Source organism: Artibeus jamaicensis, unplaced genomic scaffold (genome assembly GCF_021234435.1).
Source record: "Artibeus jamaicensis isolate MK-2021 breed Jamaican fruit bat unplaced genomic scaffold, CSHL_Jam_final contig_452, whole genome shotgun sequence".
NCBI classification, from domain to species: domain Eukaryota; kingdom Metazoa; phylum Chordata; class Mammalia; order Chiroptera; family Phyllostomidae; genus Artibeus; species Artibeus jamaicensis.
This window is the reverse complement of record NW_026521837.1, coordinates 15,555,189-15,578,098: the sequence shown is the minus strand read 5'-3', so window position 1 is coordinate 15,578,098 and position 22,910 is coordinate 15,555,189.

Below are 22,910 nucleotides of genomic sequence, written 5' to 3'. Positions count from 1 at the left end.
AGTTAAGAGCAGTAATTGTCACCATTTTACAGATGAGGAAGCTGAGCATAAAGAAGTTAATTCATCTGAGATCTCACACAGATCTCAGCTGAGACACAGCTGAGATTAAAACCCAATTGTTTCTCACTGTGGAGTTGGAGCTTTTAAGTCTAATGCTATCAAAAGTACTGAATCTGGAAGGGGAATTTTAGACTTGAAGCATGGACACTGACCCTGGGAAGAATTCAGCACAAATATGGTCTCACATCACAAAATGTACCCCCACAGTTATTTTGAAGCAGTTTTTAAAACTGAAATTGAGAGCATTGCATTCTACAACTAGAAAAATCCCAGATCATAAATTTCATGTTTCTCAAAGCACCTGAATTATAATATGAGGCAGAGTTGGCAGGGAAAGGACCCAGTGGAGGGTGAAAAGACCCCACAGGTAATAAAATGAGCTAATGATCCATACCAGCACCGTGAAACTACCCAGGATTGCAAAAAGCAAAGTCCGTTTCAGGAAATTAGCTCTTACTTTGTTGAGCTTTTATTGTGTACAATAGACCAATTGAAACCTTAGTCTCAGGTGATAATTAGTTTTTGTTATACAAGTTGATTGAGATCATCTTCCACTCATACAATTTTATGAATGTTGATATATAAAATTATCTTCCTGTAGTTAGAATCAGATTTCTAATTGATTTCTCCCATTTAGATTCATTTCATGTCTGTAAGTAGATGGCCACATTCATGGTCACATGAAGGTATTCTATGCAGCCTACCTGCCACTTTCTCAGCTCAGCCCAGGCTGACTCGCTGCTGGGGTCAAGCAGAGAGAGGTCCTATTCAGATCACCTAACTGCTCTTTTCTGAGATCCTCTTGAGGGTGGCTCCATTTACAAGGCATTATAGCCCAGGGCGGGGGTGGGGAGTGGGGGGCTTGGCAAGTGATAGGTCCTCCTGACTAGGCATTCAAATTGTCAAAGCGAGGAACACTGCTTGGACTACTGACAACCCACCACATTTTGCTCATCTTCCTTTTAACCCATTTTTCTCTGTTGCCAGTTGGTTAAAATATATTTTGTGCATTTTTGTGAAAAAGAACCTAGGACTATGAATCAGAAGATAGATGTCTTTAGCCTATGTGATTTTGGAAAAGGCATTTCAGTTTCTGAGCATGAGTTTCCTCAGTTGTAAGTCAGGAATAACAATATCTTCCTTGTGGGTTGTTCGAAAAGACCAAATGAGATAGTGTATTTGAAAATGCATCACAAAGCTCTACGCACCTTATGAAAATTGTATTGTACACAATTTTATTCCACTTTTATAACCGCAGGGGTTGAAATTCATTGAGATTAATGCCACACCTTTAATTAAAAACAAAGCAAAGATCTGAACCAGGTCTAAGTCCAGAAACTTCAGTGCTTTCTCACCTGCTACTTCCTTAGATAAACTCAAATTATTAATGTGAATAGAATTTTTTCTCAATGTATGCTGGAAAGTTTAACCTTGATTTCGAAGAGAGTCCTGTACAACACTCCACAGAACTCTACCCCCAACACCTACCAAAGAGAGGAGTACCCAGTGCTAGGCTTCCTTTGTTGCATACAGATTTCTTACAGACCTGAAAATGGGGCACAAGCTAAATGTGTAAATGCCTAGCACTGAGGCACCAGCTGTCACTCAGTGTGCTATTTTATCACTGAACAATTCAGAGTGAAGAAAACATCCTGTGTTGATTCTTTGTTCATTGTACTCCCATGCCCTACAAATCAAGGCCATATAACAATATATCACTGCAAGTGGCTTTAAATAACCCTTTCTTCCAAGATGCTACAATAGAAAGCTGCCACCTCCTAACCCTCACAAACAAGAAAATGCTTGTTATCTGTCAGATGAAGTTACTAATTGAAAATAATATCTGTTAGGAAAACCTTAAAAAGACACTTCAGAAGGGGAGGAATAGAGTGGTATACTTTGCTCTTTTCCTCCCTAAGAAGTCTTCTTTAAAAGTTGATGTGTATCTTGAATTTGGGTACTCATGGTCTATTTACATGCATGCAGACAATAACATAAAATAAATGATATGCTAGGGAAAGTCTTCGTAACATACGTGAAAAATGGTTAGGTTAAAATCGGGCTTTCAAATTAATAAGAGAAGGAGGAACTCACCAATAGGAAAATAGACATAGGACACAAATGAGTGATTATCTATTACTAAACACCTCTGTTGATTTACAGTTTCTTGTTTGGTATTTTTCTTGCAACTGGCTACACAAATTCTATTAATTAGCTGACTCCTTAATGATTCCTCAGTTGCTATAGTATGGAAGGTTCTGATTACAACTATAAATAACAGGGCAGGCGGGGAAGGCAAGCGTATATTTCGTACGTTCAATTTCTAAAATGTAAAAGCCTGCATGGCACAATCTATCATTGCATGTGGGGCTTCAGGCACCTCCTTTCCTTGACTGGTTAAGATTTTAACTCTCCTGGCTCAGCACTTGGTGCATTGGAACAAATGAGAATCACCCATACCTTATGGAAAGGTGGCCAGAGATAATGGAAGCTTGGGGTGTCAAGAGCAGGGCACTGTGGTCAGCTTGAGGATTTACCTTTGATTTCAAAGCTGCGTAAAATTTAGAGTGCAAAATAATTATGGGATCACTAGTAGTACACTTTTGACTAGGTAGTTACTCAGTAACCTAAATTAGGGTTACTTTGTCCCTTTTTATTATTACAAAAATTATCTCTCTTCCTAGTGTGTATTACACGCACAGTACAAACAGCATTGCAGAAAACAATAGCAAAAAAATAAAAGAAACAAAAACCACACTTTCACTCTCAGAGAAAACCTTTGGTTGTGTGTTTTAGGATACACACACAATGTATTTAATATTGTCATACCTTACTTATAATTTTTAGCCTTGGCATTACATCAATCATTTCTCATGCTAACACATGCTCATTTGCAGAATGATTTTTAAAACTATTTTATTGTTGTTCAAGTACAGTTGTATGCATTTACTCTCCAACCATGCCTCCCCACAACCCTAGACATCCCCACCTCCCTCCTCTGCTTCCACCACCCCTTGGTTTTCTCCATGTGCCCTTTATAGTTGTTCCTGGAAACCCTTCCCCATTCCCCCCTTATCCCTTCTCACCTCCCCTCTGATTACTGTCAGATTGTTATTAATTTCAATGTCTCTGGTTATATTTTGCTTCCTTGTTTGTTTTGTTGATTAGGTTCCACTTAAAGGTGAGATTACATGCTAGTCCGCTTACCACCTAGATTATTTCACTTAGCATAATGCTCTCCAGTTCCATCCATGCTGTTGCAATGGGTAGGAGCTCTTTCTTTCTCTCTGCTGCATAGTATTCCATTGTGTACACGTACCATAGTTTTTTGCCTCATTCATTTACTGATGGGCACTTAGATTGCTTCCAGCACTTGGCTAATAGTGCTGCTATGAACATTGGGGTACATAGGTTCTTATGATTTGGTGTTCCAGGGTTCTTAGGATATAATCCTATCAGTGGAATTGCCAGGTAAAAATGCAATTCTATTTTTAGTTTCCTGAGGAAATTCCATACTGTTTTCCACAGTGGCTGTACCAGTCTGCATTCCCACCAGCAGTGCACTAGGGTTCCCTTTTCTCCATATTCTCTCCAACACTTGTTTGCTGGTTTATTTATGATGGCCATTCTGACAAGTGTGAGGTGGCATCTCATTGTGGTTTTAATTCGCATCTCTCTGATGACTAGCGATGCTGAGCATCTTTTCATATATCTCTGGGCCCTCTGTATTCCTTCCTTGGAGAAATATCTGTTCAAGTCTTTTGTCCATTTTATAATTGGGTTGTTCATCTTTCTGGAGTGGAGTCATGTGGGTTCTTTATATATTTTGGAGATCAAACCTTTGTATGAGGTATCATTGGCAAATATGTTTTCCCATATGATTGGTTCTCTTTCCATTTTAATGCTGTTTTCTTTAGCTGTGCAGAAGCCTTTTAATTTGATGAGGTTCCATTTATATATTCTTTCCTTTATGTCTCTTGCTCTAGGGGACATATCAGTGAAAATGTTGCTGCATGGAGTATCTGAGATTTTTCTGCCTATGTTCTCCTCTAGGACCTTTATGGTGTCATGACTTATATATATTTAAGTCTTTTATCCACCTTGAACTTATTTTTGTGTATGGTATAAGCTGGTGATCGAGTTTCATTTTTTTACATGTGGCTGTACAGATTTCCCAACACCATTGATTGAAGAGGCTATTTTTACTCCATTTTATGCTTCTGTACCCTTTGTCAAATATTAATTCACCGCACAGACTTTTGGTTTATTTCTGGGCTCTCTATTCTGTTCCATTGGTCCATGTATCTGTTCTTATGCTGGTACCAGGCTGTTTTTTAAAATTTTTTTTATTGTTGTTCAAGTACAGTTTTCTGCCTTTTCCCCCACCCTGACCCAACACCCCAACCCTTTCTTCCTTCTTCCCATTTCCATGCCCTCTCTGGTATTGTCCATGTGTCCTTTATAATTGTTCCTACAAACCCTTCATACTTTTCCCCTGAAATTTCCTCCCCTCTCCCCTCTGGTCACTGTCAGCCTCTCAATTTCAGTGTCTTGGGCTATATTTTCCTTGTTTGTTTGCTTTGTTGACTAGGTTTCTGTTAAAGGTGAGATCATATGGTATTTGTCTTTCACCCCCTAGTACCAGGCTGTTTTGATTACAGTGGTCTTGTAATACAGTTTGATGTCAGGTATTGTGATCCCTCCTACTTTGTTATTCTTTCCCAAAATTGCTGCAGCTATCTGGGGTTGTTTATGGTTCCATATAAATTTTTGAAATGTTTGTTCTACATCTGTGAAATGTATCATTGGTACTTTAATAAGGATTCTATTGAATCTATAAATTAATTTGGGTAGTATGGACATTTTGATGATGTTGATTCTTCCAATCCATAAGTACAATACATGCTTCCATTATTTTGTGTCTTCCTTAATTTCTTTCTTCAATGTTGCATAGTTTTCTGAATATAGGTCTTTTACATCTTTGGTTAGGTTTATTCCTGCTTACCTTATTTTCCTTGTTGCTATATCAAATGAGATTTTTTTCCTGATTTCTGTTTCTGATATTTTATTGTTTGTGTACAAAAATGTCTTTGCTTTTGGAATATTGACCTTGCATCCCACTGTTTTGCCAATTCACTTATTGGGTCGAGTAGTTTTTTGGTGGAGTCTATAGGATTTTCTATGTACACTATCACGTCATCTGCAAACAACGACAGTTTTGCTTTCCCTTTTCTAATTTGGATGCCTTTTATTTCTTTTTCTAGTCTGATTGCTGTAGCTAGGACTTCCAATACTATGTTGAATAGAAGTGGTGAAAGTGGACAACCTTGTCTTGTTCCTGATCCTAGTGGGAAAGCTTTTAGCTTTTCCCCATTGAGTATGATGTTGCCTGTAGGTCTGTCATATATGGCCTTTATTATGTTGAGAAATGCCTCCTCTCTTCCCACTTTGCTGAATGTTTTTATCGTAAATGGGTGCTGTACCTTATCAAATGCTTTTCCCACATCTATTGATATGATCATGCGATTTTTGTGTTTACTTTTGTTTATGTGATGTATTATGTTATTGACTTGTGAATACTGTACCATCTTTGCATCCCTGATATAATCTCACTTGGTCATGGTGTATGATCTTTTTAATGTATTGCTGGATGCAATTTGCCAATATTTTGTTAAACATTTTAGCATCTATGTTCATCAGCGATATGAGCTTGAAGTTTTCTTTTTTTGTTATGTCTTTATCAGGTTTTGGCATTAGGATGATGCTGGCTTCATAAAAAGAGTTTGGGAGTCTTCTGCCTTCTTGGATTTTTTGAAATAGTCTTTGAAGGATAGATGTTAGCTCTTCCTTAAATACTTGTGAAATTCTCTTGTGAAACCATCTGGTCCAGGGCTTTGGTGTGTTGGGAGTTTTTTGATTACTGCTTCAATTTTGTCAGCTGTTATTGGTATGTTCAGGCTTTCTGCTTCTTCTTCATTCAGTTTTGGAAGATTATATTTTTCTAGAAATTTGTCCATTTCACCTACATTTCCAAATTTCTTGGCATATACTTTTTCGTAGTAATTTCTTACAATCTTTTGTATTTCTGTGGTATCAGTTGTAATCTCCCCTCTTTCCTTTTTGATTGTGTTTATTTGGGTCCTCTCTTATTTTTTCTTGATGAGCCTGCTTAAAGGCTTGTCATTTTTTTTTTTTATCTTTTCAAAGAATCAGTTCCTGGATTTATGGAACATTAGCATTGTACTTTTAGTCTCCATATCATTTAAATCTGCTCGGATATTGGTTATTTCTTTCCTTCTACTTGCTCTGGGCTATCTTTTTTGTTGTTCCTCAAGTTCTTATAGATGTAGGGTTAGGTTGTTTATTTGAAATATTTCTATGTTTTTTTAAATAGGCCTGTATCACTATGAACTTCCCTTTCAGGACTACCTTTGCTGTGTCCCATAAGTTTTGGATTGTTATGAGTTCATTTTTATTTGTTTCCAGAAAGTTTTTGATTTCTTCCTTAATCTCATTCTTGACCCATTCATTGTTTAATACCATGTTTGTCAATCTTCATGAGTTTGAGAGTTTTTGAGTATTTTCCTTGAGGTTGGTTTCTAGTTTCATTTTCTTATGACCAGAGAAAATGCTTGATATAATTTCAATTTCTTGAATTTGTTGGGGCTTATTTTGTGTCCTACCATGTGGTCTATTTTTGAAAATGTTCCATGTGCATTTGAAAAGAATGTGTATTTTGCATATTTGGGATGAAAGGCTCTATATATATCAGCTTAGTCTATTTGATCTAGGACATTGTTCAGTGCCACAATATCTTTGTTGATATTTTGTTTGGAAGATCTATCCATTTTTGACAGTGGGGTGTTAAAATCCCCAACTATAATTGTGTTGCTGTCAATATCTTTCTTGAAGTCCTCCAAGATTTTTCTTATGTATTTGAGTGTCCCTATGTTGGGTACATATATATTTACAATGTTTAGGTCGTCTTGGTGGATTCTTCCCTTGAGTATTATGAAGTGACCTCTGGGTCTCTTTTTATGGCCCTTTTTTTGAAGTTATTTTGTTTGATAAGAGTATTGCTACCTTGGCTTTTTTTTTTTTTCCCTGTCCATTTGCTTGGAATGTTTGTTTCCAGACCTTCACTTTCAGTCTGTGTAGGTCTTTTGTCCTGAGGTGGGTCTCTTGTAGGCAGCATATATGTGGGTCATGATTTCTTATCCATTTAGATATTCTCTGTCTTTAGATTGGACCATTTAATTCATTTACATTTAAGGCTATTTTTTTTATAACTTTTTTTTAAAGACTTTATTTATTTATTTTTAGAGGAGGAAGGGAAGGAGAGAGGGAGAGAAATATCAATGTATGTTTGCCTCTCCTGTGTTCTCTGCTGGGAACTGGCCTGCAAACCAGGCATGTGCCCTGACTGGGAATCGAACTGCGATCCTTTGGTTTGCAGGCCTGTCCTCAATTCACTGAGCTACACCAGCTAGGGCCTGTTTAAGGTTATTATTGATAGCTACTTATTCATTGCCATTTTTTCATGCCTGTGTTCCTCTCTCTCTCACTCTTTTTCTTCCTTTTCTTAAAGCAAATTCTTTATCATCTCTTACAGAGCTGGTTTGGGCACGTGTATTCTTTTAGCCTTTTTTTTTTTTTGGTCTGGGAAGCTTCTTATTTGGCCTTCTATTTTAATTGAGAGTCTTGCTGGGTAGAGTAGTCTTGTTTGTAGGCCTTTGTTTTTCATTACTTGGAATATTTCTTGCCATTCTCTTCTGGTTTGTAGTGTGTCCATTGAGAAGTCAGCTGCTAGTCTTATCGGGGCTCCCGTGTACATTACTTCCTGTTTCTCCCTTGCTGCCTTCAAGATTCTCTCTTTGCCTTGGAATTTTGCCATTTTAATTATGATGTGTCTTGAAGTGGGCCTCTTTGGGTTCCTCTTGATTGGGACTCTCTGTGTTTCCTGGATTTGTGTGACTTTTTCTATCGTGAAATTAGAGAAGTTTTCCATCATTACTTTTTCAAACAGGTTTTCTATCCTTTGCTCTTCTTCTCCTCCTTCTGGTATCCCTATTATACAGATATTGCAGAATGATTTTTGATGACTAGTGTTTTAGTCTATAGATGTATTGTCATTGATATAATGAATGTCCTCTTTTTAGCATTTAGATTATTTCCAGGTTTTGTTTTGTTTTTACTATTTTAAACCATGATGTGATAATTAGCCTATAGAAACATTATCTTCCTATCACAAATTCACAGAAGTGAGGTTGCAGCGTCAGATATGTTAAGGCTGTTGGTATATACCACCTACTTGCCATCCAGAAAAGTGTCCATTTTGCTCCCACCAGTTGGAGAGATGAGTGCCAATTTAGTATGGAGAACAGTTCCCTTCCTTTTTTTTTTTTGGCTGGCCAAATAATCAAATCAGTAGAGGGCAGAGTGACAAGAGGAAATCAAATTTAATATCATTAACATGAGCAGACACCCTACATAGAGAAAATGTTCAGAGATAGAAAGGGGGACTGAGGTTGTAAGACATCCTGAGCTAGGGGTGAAGTAATGCACCTTGGAGCTTTCATAGGGTCATTACAGGATGATAAGAGCTGATGTTCAGAAAATAAAAGTTTGCCCTGCTATATAGTTGGGTTGAAAAGGTTAGCACTGTTCATTTCTTTTTATGGGCAAGGCCTTTAATTCAAATTCTTCTAGGTTATTAATGAGGGAAGAGGGACAGAAGTTTCTTTTGAGCTTGAAGCTAAAACTGCCTTCATCTCAAAGTAATCCAAATACCACCAAGGCACAACTTGGGGTGACTGATTTTAGACACCGCCCACAATTTTCCCATACCCTTGCCACTGTCACGTTATTCTTTTTTCAATGTTAGTCAATGTATTGGGTTTTGAAAATGGTAGCTCAGTAAATACTTATACAATTTTCTTCTGTTGTTTTTAAATAAATAGTGAAACTAAACATTTTTTATATTTTATTCATTGTTTGCCTCTTTTTCCTGAGAATTGCTCATTTGTGTCCTATGTCTGTTTTCCTACTGATGAGATCTCTTTTCCTTCTTTATTAATTTAAAAGATCAGTTTTAACAATAATAGCCATTTTTCCACACAGTTATACTAGATTTCCTTTAGTATGCCATTTATCTTTCATTTTGTGTGTGAGCATGTTTAATCAACAAAGTTTTTAGCACTGAAATTGTCAGTATTAATCTTTTCTGTTAATTTTTTTATGTTTCATTTACAATTGGTTTCCTGATCCACAGACTAGCTGGATCTTTTAGGTTTTTATTTTGGACATTTACCACATTTTTTTCAGACTGTAAGGCACACTTTTTATCACATTTTTTGCTTCAAAACTTTTTTTCCCTATTTTTCTCTTCTAAAACCTAGGTACATCTGGGGTCTGTACCATAAGATGCACCTAGGTTTTAGAGGAGGAAAATAGGAAAAAAATTTTGATGTGAAAAATGTGGTAAAAAGGTGCATCTTATAGTCCAAAAAATATGGTAATTTAAATTGGTTTATGCTTTAAAGTAAGGATCTAACTTCATTCTTTTTCCAAATAGCTAAACAATTTCCCCAAGATCACTTTGTGAACAATCGCTTACAAATCCTCAGGTCTGTTTCTAGTGGGCCTTTGTTTTCATTGCAGAGGCCAAGCAGGGAAGATGAGCCCTATAGGACACGTCAAGATTTGTACTCACTTCCATGCCTGTTCCAATAGAGTATGACTATGGATTAGAAATGATAGGATAAAAGAGGTGTAGCTTAAAAATACAAATAATTTTCAAGTGTCTAAAAGGTGCTGAGATATAGCTTACTCCCAACTTTTCTTTGACATGCCTGGTTTTCAAAATGTCGTCTTCATAAGATTATATGTAAATTACACATACAAATTTTTTTTTGTACTAGTTCACACTACCTTTTCCCATAAATAGTGAATTATTAAGAGAGACCTTCTAATAGAATCAGTTTGCACTTGGTTACAAATGCATAGAAGATACATAGATTAAAGCTAGAAGAACCATTATTGGGATTTTTTCCTTCAACAAATAATAGGGGAAAGATGTGCCTTCTTCCTGTGGTTAAGGCCAGCACTAAACTATTTTGTAACTGGTAAACTTGATTTTAGTGACCCTTAGATAAGATTCCATATTCTCTTTTGATGTATCCTATTCCAAAACATAATGGTTTTCACCAATATAAAAATTTCATTCAGCAATTTAAGTCGTTTCTTTTTTTTTTTTACCTTATTACTTAATTGTGACTTTCTCCAGGCTATTGTCTCTCGAACTTCTCTTATGTGTATGGAACAATCCCAACCCCATATACAGACCAAATCACAATAACTTTTATATTTGTTTGGTGTTCAAGAACATTCAAGCAACTGATGACACCAATCAAGGACCAAGCATCCACATGCAACCATATGTGTATGAACACTCCCTTATTTTAAAAATATTTAAGGTTGATGCTAAGTTTCCATTAAATTTTTGGCAAAATGTCATTTATTTTGTCTAAACAAAGACCAGCTGTAATCACTGAATTTACTTTTCATTTTAGTGAAAAATTTGAGCAAAGCACAAGAGGATCCCTCACTGCAGAGGGGGATTGGCATGGGGAAGTAAGACCCGGTTTGTTGTGAATATGAGCTTCTAGCACTCGCTGCCCCTGTGCATAGAGCTCTGCTCTGAGCCTAACCTTTGAGGAAGGGAGAAAGAGCAAACAAATGACACATCCATGTTAAAAATAGAATACATACATAAGTCATGAATTATAGCTATAAAGGCAGGTGAGTTGGTGATATGAATGAAAAATGACATGGGGCAGAATTCATGAATTCTGGCTTGAATTTGTTGTAAAGGCATAAATTCAGTAGGGTTTGGGGGCTATATTCTAGGTCCAGGGACCTCACACAAATGACTGGGCCCAAAGGCCAATCACATTTAGTGCCTCTAGAGAGTACCTCATGCATGCCCCAGCTGTGTCCCCAGAATCTCAGAAATGATTTCATTTTCTAAGCCCTTTCTCCTCTACCTTGTTCCTTCACCTGTATCTACCTCCCTTACTAATTCCAACTGAGGGAAGTGTCAGGTGTGTAGCCCAGAGACTCAGGTGTGTAGCCCACATAGAATGTGGAGCCAACTCATGTCAGGCTGGTCTTTGCCAGAATAGGAGGATGCTTGGGGCAGTAGAACCAGGGAGTTTAGTAACTTTAAACTTTGTTTTTTCATTGTTCAGCGAAAATTGGCTGAGCAACTGCAGAGAAGTCTTACTTTCTCTTTTGCCTCTGAAGTATAGATTTGCTTCAAGATCTCCCCAACTATCACCCACTCCCCAGAGGCACATCTGGAACTAGGATACACTTGAGTTACCTAGTCTAAAAACTGCCCAGAGAAGTAATGCTGTGTCCACAGCATGAATCAGTCAGATCTCCAATATGGCAAACTCCTGAGGTCTGGGGTATCAGCCAGATGTATGGCTTACCTTGGCAAGCTAACATCTTGGCATTCCTTCAAACTACTATTTAAAAAATACTCTAGACTTTTCGGTTCAGTGTTTGAGGGAGTTGCCAAATGCTCTGGCAGGCAGGCAGGCAGAGCAGGAGGACTTGGGCAGCAGGACCCGGCATCTCCTCCATCAACCTGGCGATTCTGCTCTGGCCCTATATCACCAGGAAAACAGAAGTAACTAATTGCACCTGTCTTCCTTAGAAGGCAGTTGACCAACTACTCAAGGATGCCTCTTAAAGGTTCTAATTCCCGGAGCAAGCAGCTACATAAGAATTTTATGCCTTTGAAACACATGCAGTACTTTCCTGGAGAGGAGAGGAATTGGGGAGTACAATTTTCACCATCTTATTTCATTTCCAGTGTTGTTTTCTGAAAAAGAAAAAAAATGCTCACACATAGAGGGAGGGAGGGAGAGAGAAAAATTGGTACTTGGAAATTACTCTGCTGGCCCATGTCTTGATGTAATTGTGTACAGACAGAACTTCACGCAGGTCATTTATTGTCCCATTACTTGTTGAATTAGCTCCATGCAAACAGAATGCAATACTAGAACAACTTACCCCCTAACCAGTTCAGAGAAGTTTACAGAATGCTCTATACCAGGTTTTTTTCTTGAACTACATGAAACAGCAGGAAGCCTTTCAACAGGTGGCTTAGGCTCCAGGAGATTGTTTTATTTTAGGAAATGATCTCACATCATTAATAAGCTTGAGGACCCAGAGAAAGCCTTTATTACTCTAATTCTGGAACTTTGTATTTGTCCGGCTGCCCTGACCTTTCATGGAGTGAATGAGTCAGTGGGAATGGGAAAGGCAGTGGTCCGGGGGTCGCTACCAGGGTGATAAGCAGCCTCTGGACAGGACCAGAAAGAATCGTATGGGTGTCTGAGGTTTTCACATCTCTTGCTGATGAATCCACTTGATAGTAGTGACAGTGAAAGAGTCACCCACTCAGCAAATTGTGGCAAAGTCTGCAGGAAAATAAGGATGTTTTGTGGGCCCCATTCCATCAAGAGAAGGACTGAATATTTAACCTCACCAGACCTCCAAGATCACCTGAAGGAAAGACACCCTCCTGATGTTAAAGCACATACTGACCTTGGGGGCTCTCTAGATGGTTTTCTTCATGGTTCAGACCTTTTAAAAAGCATTTTAAATGAGCCAGCTCTGCAAGAGAAGGTCACAATTACTCCAGCTGGCTGAAGAATTCCTAGTTCAGGCAAGTCAGTTAGGGGTTTTAAACAAGTGATCAGCAGGGTGAATTCATCCAGTTACCATTTGGCTTACAGAGTGCTTTAATTTTTCAAAATATTTGCAGCCTCAGCACAAAGCAATTATACGTGTACTCTTGCCAAAGTTTAGGATTTGGGTTGAGGCCCACAAATGTTTCCTGAGCACATGATGGGGCAGGCTTTCTGATAGATGGCTTATTCACTTATTCATGTTGAAAAATATCACTGAACTAAATAGCCAAGGGCCACAGCTTCTGAGTGTTTGAGCCTCTCCCCTTCTGAATCTGGCTCAGAGCAAGATTAGGAGAATCTTATGTTGGCAACAGATAAAGGGATCTATGGAGAAAGAGCAGCTGAGGCATCTCTGAAATTTACATAAGCCTGCTGGAAGTAGGGGCACATAGGCCCAGAAGGGACAGGAGGAAACCAGACCAAAGGAAAACATCTGTAATGAGCTGTGAGGGCAAGTGAGCCTCAGAGGATGGAGCAGGCACCTCACCACCCAGCCATCTACAGAATAATCAAGCAGCTGCCAAAGCAAATGTTCCTCCACTTGGGATATCTTTTACCGTCCTTCCCTTCCCAGGGCTGCCGAGCCTTTGAAGCAATCCTCAACGTGTAAAGCTCAGAAGGTGCACACACAAGAGGCCCTTTGAAAAAGCCTTAGAGAAAATAGCTAAATTCCTCAGGGAGCAATTGAGAAGCAACTACGATGACTAGGAGGAGGAAGTGAGAGAATTGCAGGAAGACCAGATAAAAGCCAGGCTGGGAGGCCTCAAAACTTGGATGTAGCACCTCCATGAAAGTATTACAAGCCAATAGCCCAGCCCAGCCCAGCTGGCCAGAGGCAGCACTGTGCACATGCTTCCTATTTCATCGCCCCTCTTCCTGCGCTGCCTCCAGAGTGAATACTTTTAAAGCCACTGGTGAATGTACCTGAAACCCCAAAGGATCCTGTAGGAAAAGAGCCTTTGTTGATCTGTGATCATGAATAAAGAGTAATTAGTTGAACATTTAACAATTTACCTTTATTTTTGAAAAATGAAAAAGGAAATGGGAAAGGAAGCAAAAGCCAGTGAATAAGATATAGGTGGCAGAATAGTCATGCGGTCTCCAATATTAGTTTCTCCGCTACTCTGCCTTAAGACGCAGAAGTGTGGGGCTTGCATTTTCTACACTGAGGACTTAGTGTAAGGAGAAGAAAAGAGAGGCAAAGAGGAAGTCAACCTTAGCTTTTTAGGGCAAACACTGAGAGCTCTAGCATGAAAAGGGGGACATTTACAAAGTTGAGGGAAATTATAAAATGTAGAGTGAAGTCCTTGTTATACTCTGAAATAAACCCTGGGCAGAGGGCACCATGACTGCATGTCCCATGAAGCTTGAGGCGGGGGTGTGGGGCTCAAGAGTAGAGACAACGTGTGCCCTGTCCTTTGTCTGGAGTTTTCAGGTCTGTGTGGGGAAGGCCAACAGGAGAATGGCATGGAAGATCTAAGCAGGAGAAGGTCGGAGGCTGCCCTCAAGTTTCTGATGACTTCCATGAGGCCTGGAATGGGATCCAGAAGATTTTGCAGCTGAGGAAGTTAACTCAGAGAAAGAGAGGGAGCAGGCCTGCTCCAGGACTGCTCCAGCCCAAGTGAAGGACCAAGCAATAGAAGGCCTGGGGTAGGAGGCCCATGCCAGCCATGGAAGAAGGTCACTGCTACAGTCTTGGAGGAACCATCGGCCCCAAGGTGCTAAGTGGGAGCAAGATGGTCGCCATATGCAGCTGGGTTCTCCCCATTCCCAGGAGCAAGACCTGTGGGTGTTGTACCAAGAACTTTGCTAGCCCAGATTACCTGGGATAGAATATGGGGCTGCTATAGAAGGGGATCACAGCACACTCACTTTTCTCCCCTAATAACCCCCCTCGGTATTTTGTATAAGCTCCCAGGAGTTTAGGATAAAGATCGGAAAGAGGGGAAGATAGAAAAACCCAGTGACACTGAGAGCTGGGTCATCTCTAGATATAAACACCCTTTGGGGTCCAGGGAAAATGGGGGAAGTACTTAAGTAAGAGAAAAGACAAATGAACCTGTTAAAGCCTTCCTATTAGATGGTCTAATGTGATAGATTGCTGCATAATGAAGTATCATTTAGTGCTCGTGCTAAGTGCCCATTTTCTTGCTTCTCTTCAGATTCATGGATGCAAACACATTCACGAAATAGCACAGTATTTAAAACAGTGGCACAAGAGGACCCATGAGCCTGTTGCAACATCAGACAGTTCATATTACACTTAAATTTGTGCTATGTTGTTCTGGATCAGTGGTTTTGGGGTCCCTTGAAGACCCAGAATCCCTTTCAGGTCAAACTACTTTTTCTTAATAATGATAAGATGTTATTTCCCTTTTTCATTCTCATGCTTTTACACAAATATACAGTGGAATTTTCTAGAGGTCACAAGACATGTAATGACATCATTGCTCTAAGAGCTAATGGAATCTTGGATATATTCTTGTTTATATATTCTTGTGTTTAAAAAACTCCCCAGTATTAATTCTAACATGTAAATATTGATAGAAGTGTGGGCAAAAAGCAGCCACATACTATGGGGGAAACTTTGCCAGCAAGTCCCCCTGTCCTCCACGGATGAAAGTGAAACTACCAAGACATAATCTGCTTGGGGAAGAGAGGTGGTCAATCTCTCAGAGCAGAAAAACCAAGAGCCCCTTCCTCAATGGCTTTTATTGGGTTGTAATACACAGGAATACAGGTAAAGCTCATCAATCAATGTCAGGTGGCAAGGATCAAACAGTAGGAAACATTTCAAAGAAATCTGAAGGCTTAGTCTGAGTCAGTGTCTGTCAGGTAAGGGGGTTGCAAAAACTTTGGGAGACATACTTATTTCCTGCTTGGACCCTTATTATATGAATGAAAGCACTCTTAGCAAAGCAGGCTTCACAGGACTTTATGACCTCTTTCTTATGCCTGATCATCCTGGATCCTGCTCTAGCTGGCAAAGGGTTGCACCGCCTACCCCATCATAGGTTTTTAGGCTTAAGTGAATTAGAGCCAGGAAGCACTTCTCCAAGATGGAATTAGGGATTCAGGCTATGTCAGAATAACTGGGGGGGTGAGGGTCCAACACTCCCTCTTTGTTGCAGTCCCCCCGAGTCCTTCCTTGATGGCCTCCCAGGTGATCGTGTCTGGCTTAGGTTGCCCCTCCTCTGAGGGGTCTTACCCATCTCTGACTAACCGACTAAGGGTTGGGGGCAGGGGATGAAGCAGAAGCAGTACTGCTGCCAGAGACAAGCTTTGTCTCCTTAGTGGCTCACAGTCTGGAGTTCGCTCACTCAGCCTTAGCTATGGGGGCCAGTTACAACTCCTGAAACCAGGCAGAGCAGTTCCCAACAACATACTACACCTGCAAGGTCAGAGGAGGCCTACATGGTGGCCTTACAAACTCAGAGACCACAAGTAATCACGTAGACTCAATCATTTAAATATAAAAATTTCAAACTAAACTGAGGTCATGGCCATAGTCAGGTCCTAGGCCTGTAGCTTCCTTGACAATGGTCAGTCTGTGCCTTAAGTGAGACTGTCTATTGTCCTTGTATCTAATATAACATACCTTTGAAAACTCAGAGGAATCTCCTTTTCTCCTGTCCCTCAGGGCACAATATCCAGCATGTGATCACAGAACCCCTCATTGTCATCTTGTTCCATGTGGACCATCTCTGTGCTATAAACGTTAATTGTTATTAACCATCCTATCCCCACCGATGTGAAAGGAGTATGTACCTGTTGTACTTTCCATCCAACCCCATAGACACCCAACCCCACTTTGCTTTCTCCCATCCCCTTGATCTACTGTCAGTGGATCTTTTGTCACCCTCCTTGCACCACCTCCTTTTTGTCTAACTGTATAAAATAAGCTGTAAAACTGCCATTCTCTGCAGTATTTTCTCATTTCATTGAGATTTTGCTTTGTGGCAACTGTTATCGGTTTGACCCAAATCACCTCATAAAAAGTCTCTACCGGTTTGAATGTTTCTTATGTCAATAGAACTAACTCATGTAAACAACAGCTCAATAATTTTCAGTAGCTTAAAGGAGTCTTCAGACTCCTTCAGTCACCAAAGTTGGAAAACCACTTGTCTAGGCATACATGGACATAATTGAGATGCCAATTTTTACACTGGCATTTTGATGAACATTTAGTACTGGAATTGCAAATGGCTTTATTTTCATAAAAATATTTAATGTGATTGAATTATTTTTCCAAAAAGTTCAAAATTCAGTGTTATTTAAATACGTTGTCTTTAAAAAATTACTAGTCATTTGTTGTAATTTGTATTTGTCTTCTTTTTTTAAGATTTCATTTATTTATTTGTAGAGAAAAGGGAATGGAGGGAGAAAGAGAGGGAGAGAAACATCAATGTGTGGCTGTTTCTCATGTGTCCCCCACTGGGGACCTGGCCTGCAACCCAGGCATATGCCCTGACTGGGAATCGAACTGGTGACCCTTTGCTTCACAAACCCGTGCTCAATCCACTGAGCTACACCAGCCAGAGTTGTATTTGTCTTTTAATTTAATATCTCCTTTTAAATATCTTAGAAGAAAATAACTTTTAAAGGTATAATTTAAAATGTTAATATTAATATACATATTAATTTAAAGTATTTAATAATTTATTATTTCTATTAGTGTACCTTTAAAATTAAAATGTATGCAAATTGTGCACTCTTTCAAAAATACATTTTAATTTTACTCCATTGAGTATTTACCATTAATAGAACACAATGGAAACAAAAACAAACTAAGCAAACAACTAGAATAGGAACGAAATCACAGAAATAGAGATCACATGGAGAATTATCAGCAGGGGAGGGGAAGGGGGAAAAGGTACAGAGAATAAGTAGCATAAATGGTAGGTAGAAAATAGACAGGGGGAGGTTAAGAATAGTATGGATAAGCCAAAGAACTTATATGTACGACCCATGGACATGAACTAAATGGAGTGGGGAGTGCTGGTGGGGGGATGTACAGGGTGGAGGGGAATAAAGGAGAGAAAAAATAAGATAACTGTAATAGCATAATCAATAAAATACATTTAAAAAAGAACATGATGGGTAAGAATATTATAACAACAAATAAGGTGGTCACCAACTTATGAGGGAAGAAAATTACATTTTATAGAAAAAATTTATGTTTATGAATTATATGTATTTTTATTTTATCACTCATACAAACCTGGCTATCATTACATATGCAATAATAGTTAACTTCAGTGGTTGTTGCTATTTTACAAACTTTCAGATGTATGAAAAACCACAACTCCACACAAAAATTTTATTATTTTTATTTTTTTAAATTGATTTTATTCAATCTTTATTGCATTTTTTCTGTTACTATTTAGTCCCCCTATATACTCCTCCCCTGAGCACTCACTACACTGTGCCATCTTGGCATTATGAAGGTATACTTGATACGTGAAGGAATACCCATGAAGAGTAATAGTACGTTCTGTTTAACATATGAAGTAAGCCCTTTCACTTATTTCTTCCCTGGGTCTCACACAAGTGAGGGCAGCCTGTATATTTTGAGCACCTCTTTGATTCCTCTAGTAATGCTTTGACATAGTTTTCATGTCCCTATACCACAGATAAGTCCATTGAACATTAGAGAGATTAAGACTGAACCAAAGATATCCATGTTCTCAGTGTTGGGGCTCGGAGTCCATCACAGGTGGGTCTGAATCAGAGCAGCAGTGCTGAACGTGAGACACATGGCGAACAAGAGTAGGATGTGTGGCATCCCAGAAGATGAGATGTGCATCAGAGTGATGTTGTCCTGTCTGTCTGTTTGGGCATTACTCACCCTATCCTCCGCTGATGGACATTTAAGCAGTTTCCAGTTTTCACTATTACAACTTTAACAGTCTTTGTGCATTTTTTTGATTATTTTCTTACAAACAACTGTTGAAGACAACATCTGGGGGTTAAAGGTAGCACATTTTAAGACTTTTGATATTGTGGTATTTTCGCCAAATTGCCCTTCAGAACCATGGTAAAAATGTGTATTCCCATTAGCACTGCCTGCGAACATGCTTCCTCAAACCCTTACCAGCTCTGAATATTATCTTTCTTTTTTTGTCTCTGCCGATTTCACAGAACACTATGATATCTCATGATTATTTTAATTTGTATTTCTTTGATTACCATTGAAATTAAATATAATTTCATTATGCCTTTAGGCCATATTTACTTCTTTAATGAGTGCTTTTGTGGGGGAGGAACAAACTTTCCTCTCCAGGTTCTTCTGGCTGGTCTAATAATCAAAAAGACATGAGACAGATTAGCAGGAGAAAATAACAAAGATTAGTATGCACATGGGCATGGGAACCCTGCATATCTGAGAGAGTCGGGGGCCCCACAGGCAGGAGAGATCCAGAGGTACAGAGGGAACGTATATGAGACATCCTGAGCTGGGGAAGATGGGAGGTGCCTTAGGGGCTTCAAAGGGTCATTGCAGGATGACAAGAAGAGCAGATATTAAAAAAATAAGTTTGCCTTGCTGCACTTGTGAGTCAAAGAGGTTATAGCTGATAATCTTTAATTATAGGCAAGGCCTCTAATTCAAGTTCTTCTGGGTAGGAGGGGCAGACGTTTCTCTAGAGTCCAAAGCTAAAATTGCCTTTAGCTCAAAATAATGTGCATATCACAGAAGCACACCTTGGGGTGGCTCATTCTAAACTCCCATGCTGTCTTATCCCTGTGTCCTTTGCCTCTTTTTCAATGGGGGTGACTTTTGAAAATTGATTTTTAAGAGTTTTTTTTCTTAGAGTTAGTTTAGCCTTTAGCTTACTTTAAAATTTAGTGTTAGTTTTTACAGTATGAAATTTTTTTTTGACAAAGTACTCTGTGTTTGTTATAGAAAAATTAGAACCTAGGAAATACACAAAAAATAAAAATGACCCATAATCCCCCCACATTTTCCTGAATGTTTTCCCTTCTTCCCCTACATTCCAGCGGTCAGCCTTCAGTGTGTGTCATTTTAGATATGACTTATTTCCGTATTAATAAAGAAGAGATTGATAATCTTAGATAATGATTGGTTATATTATTTATTGATATAGTAAATAAGAGATTGATAAAGATAAGATTGTGGTTTTTCTTTCAGCTTTATCATTGTCACTATCATTATGACCTGACTGTGAAGAAACTTGGTAATCATTTCTATTGATTTTTTTTCTATCATGTTTCCTAGCTTTTCTTAGAAAGGCCCTCTGTACTTCCAAGGACAGGTAAATACCCATCCAACTCTATCTTCTTTTGATCAGTTTATGGCACCTTTTTTTTTTTTTTTACAATTAACCCCTTAATTTTCTGGAATTTATTCTGGCAAATTGTGTGAACTAACTCTGCATTGGTTAAATGCCTGTAGACATCATATACTGAATTGTCTATCCTTTTCAAACTGATTTCAAAGTCACACCCATCATTTAATAATTTCCTTTATACACTTTCGACTTTGTGTTTTGGCATCACTTTTGCACATTTAAATATCTGGTAAGGTAGTTATAACCCATCACTCTGGTTTTTAGAAGTGTTCTGGCTATGCTTACCAGTTTGGTTTTCAGGCGAATTTTTATTGGTAAATATATGAAGCATGTACATATATTACTTTGGGGACAATTGACATCTTTTCAAAAGTGATTATCCTCATTCAGCACTGCAGCATTTATCTCCAGTAATTAATATCTTTTATGTTCCTCAGTAGAGTGAGTGCATCTGGATGTTTCTTGCTAAACCTGGTTTTGAGAGTTTTATGCATTTTATTATTTGGGTCATTTGTTTTTCTATCAAGATATCTGTTGTTGCTGGGAAGAGATGGGAAGTGGAGTGTTTTCAGGGAGTGGGTTCAGGGATGTTAGTCCGAGGAAATGAAACAGAAGCAGGGCTCTGTCGCAAGGGGACTGGACGCACCGTGGCTCTACAGTGTGAACTCCCTGGAACAGTGAAATCTATATCCTTCTAGTCTGGGCCACAAGCTTCCAAACAGTTTGTTTTGTAGGTTCTTTAGAGCCTAATTTAATTTGAAGAGTTCAGATCTTCAGTGCCTGAGGATGTGTTTTTCAGCAATTCTTTTTCATGCTGAGGAGAAGTGACTTGAGGTCACTCCGTGCTTTAGCCCAGTGGGCCCCTCCCACAGGCTGCAGTGGGTATGATATTTCTGAAGGCAGGTTTTGCCTTTGCCTCACCTATCCTAGTGGGTCATCCCAAACTGTATTCTATTCTCAAGAGTTATGAGATTAACAAAAATAGGATTGTGTTTATCTAACAAAAAGCAGGAAATATGCATCATTTTGGTGAGCTTTGTCTTACATTAGATTTCAGGATATATCATTTAAAACTTCCATAGACCAAAGATACTACCAATATTTTTTAAAACAAGTCACACAGAAGAACATACTTAAAAATTATAAAATTCAAATATAAAATATAAGAAGATCATATGTGGCGCTCATAAAAATTAGTAGCAAAAAATCAAAACAAATGACCAGTTTTCAAAATGAGTAAAGGCAATTCACAGAGTTACACACCTAAATGGCCAATAACCATTTGAAAAAATAAAATTAATTACCAATAATCCTGAAAACCAAAGGAATGAGCCACCATTATACACATCGTTTTTATTTTTTTTTTAAGTATGGCAATTCCAAATATCAGGAGCTTTGATATTCTGCTAATGATGGTGATGTTGGAAGCTCACAGGGAGGTCAAGAGAGGCCGTGACCCCATGGCAGTGTCTGGGCTCTTGTTTCTGCACAAGAATGAATTTGAGAGGAGACATAAAGATTCAGTAAAGCACACAGGTTTTATTAAAGATACAATGCCCACTCAGACAGGGAGTGCAGGCAGCCTGGAAAAGTGAGACGTGTGAAAGGGTCTCAGGGGTAGGGCTTATATTTTGAGTTAGTGGGGAAGAACTCATAAGAGGATACATTTTGGGTGAAGCTGAGGTGAGAGGACCCCAACGGGAAGAGAGTATTTATCCATATTTTCTCCTTTCCAGAACTGTCATGGCACCAGTGCATGGTGGGTACTGGACTATCTGCAATCTGATGACATCATAATGGCACTATAACTGGCTGTGGGTCACCTTTTGGTCAGGGTGCCTGGCCCAGCTGGATAAAACGGGTCCTTATTTGTCTTTGCGGTGTTCCCTTGTAAGCTTTCTTCCTCTTACAAAGCCTGTTTCTGCGCAGAGGAAGGGCAGAGTGGCCTAGTGCCTCAATCTAGCTATCCTCTCTCAGTGGTAAACCAGCTCAGTCAGTTCAGAGAGCAATTTGACACTAATGAAACTTAAGATATTCATACCTCACATTCCAGAAATTCCATTTTTAAGTATATTCCCAAGAGAAACTTGCATAGCTGCTCAGGGAGACATGTATAAGGATGTTCATTGCAGCATCATTTATAATAATGCAAATTGGAAGCATTAATTGAATATGGGTTATCTATACATGAAGGTCTGTCTAGAAAAACTTCAGGCATTGTTAATATAATACCTTGAATGTTTAATAGAATGGTTTACATGACATCTATGTAAGCTGGCAGCCAAAGAAAGTGGACTGGAATGCACGTGCCTGAACAATGACAACATCACTGTACTAGTTGGTGGGGGTGGTAGACTCTGTTGAGTGAGCATGTGTACTGTGTGTCATATTCAAAATGACTGAGTAGAGCAATAAATCTTCATCAAATTTTGCGTTAAGCTTGAACATTCCCTCCAAAGAAGGCCATGGCTATGGGCAACTGGTGACTGGCAGCTTCATCATGACAACACATCCCTTCATGCATCATGTCTCATCTAGAGTTTTTTTGGTGAAACATCAAATCATCCAGGTGACTCTACCCACTTACAGCCCAAATTTGGTGCCCTGACACTTCTGGTTTTCCCAAAACTAAAATCACCTTTGAAAGGGAAGAGATTTCAGACTGTCAATGTGATTCAGGAAAATAGGACGGGACAGATAATGGTGACTGGGAGAGCTATGTGAGGTCCCAAGGTGCCTACTTTGTTGGGGACTGAGGCATCATTGTCCTATGTAT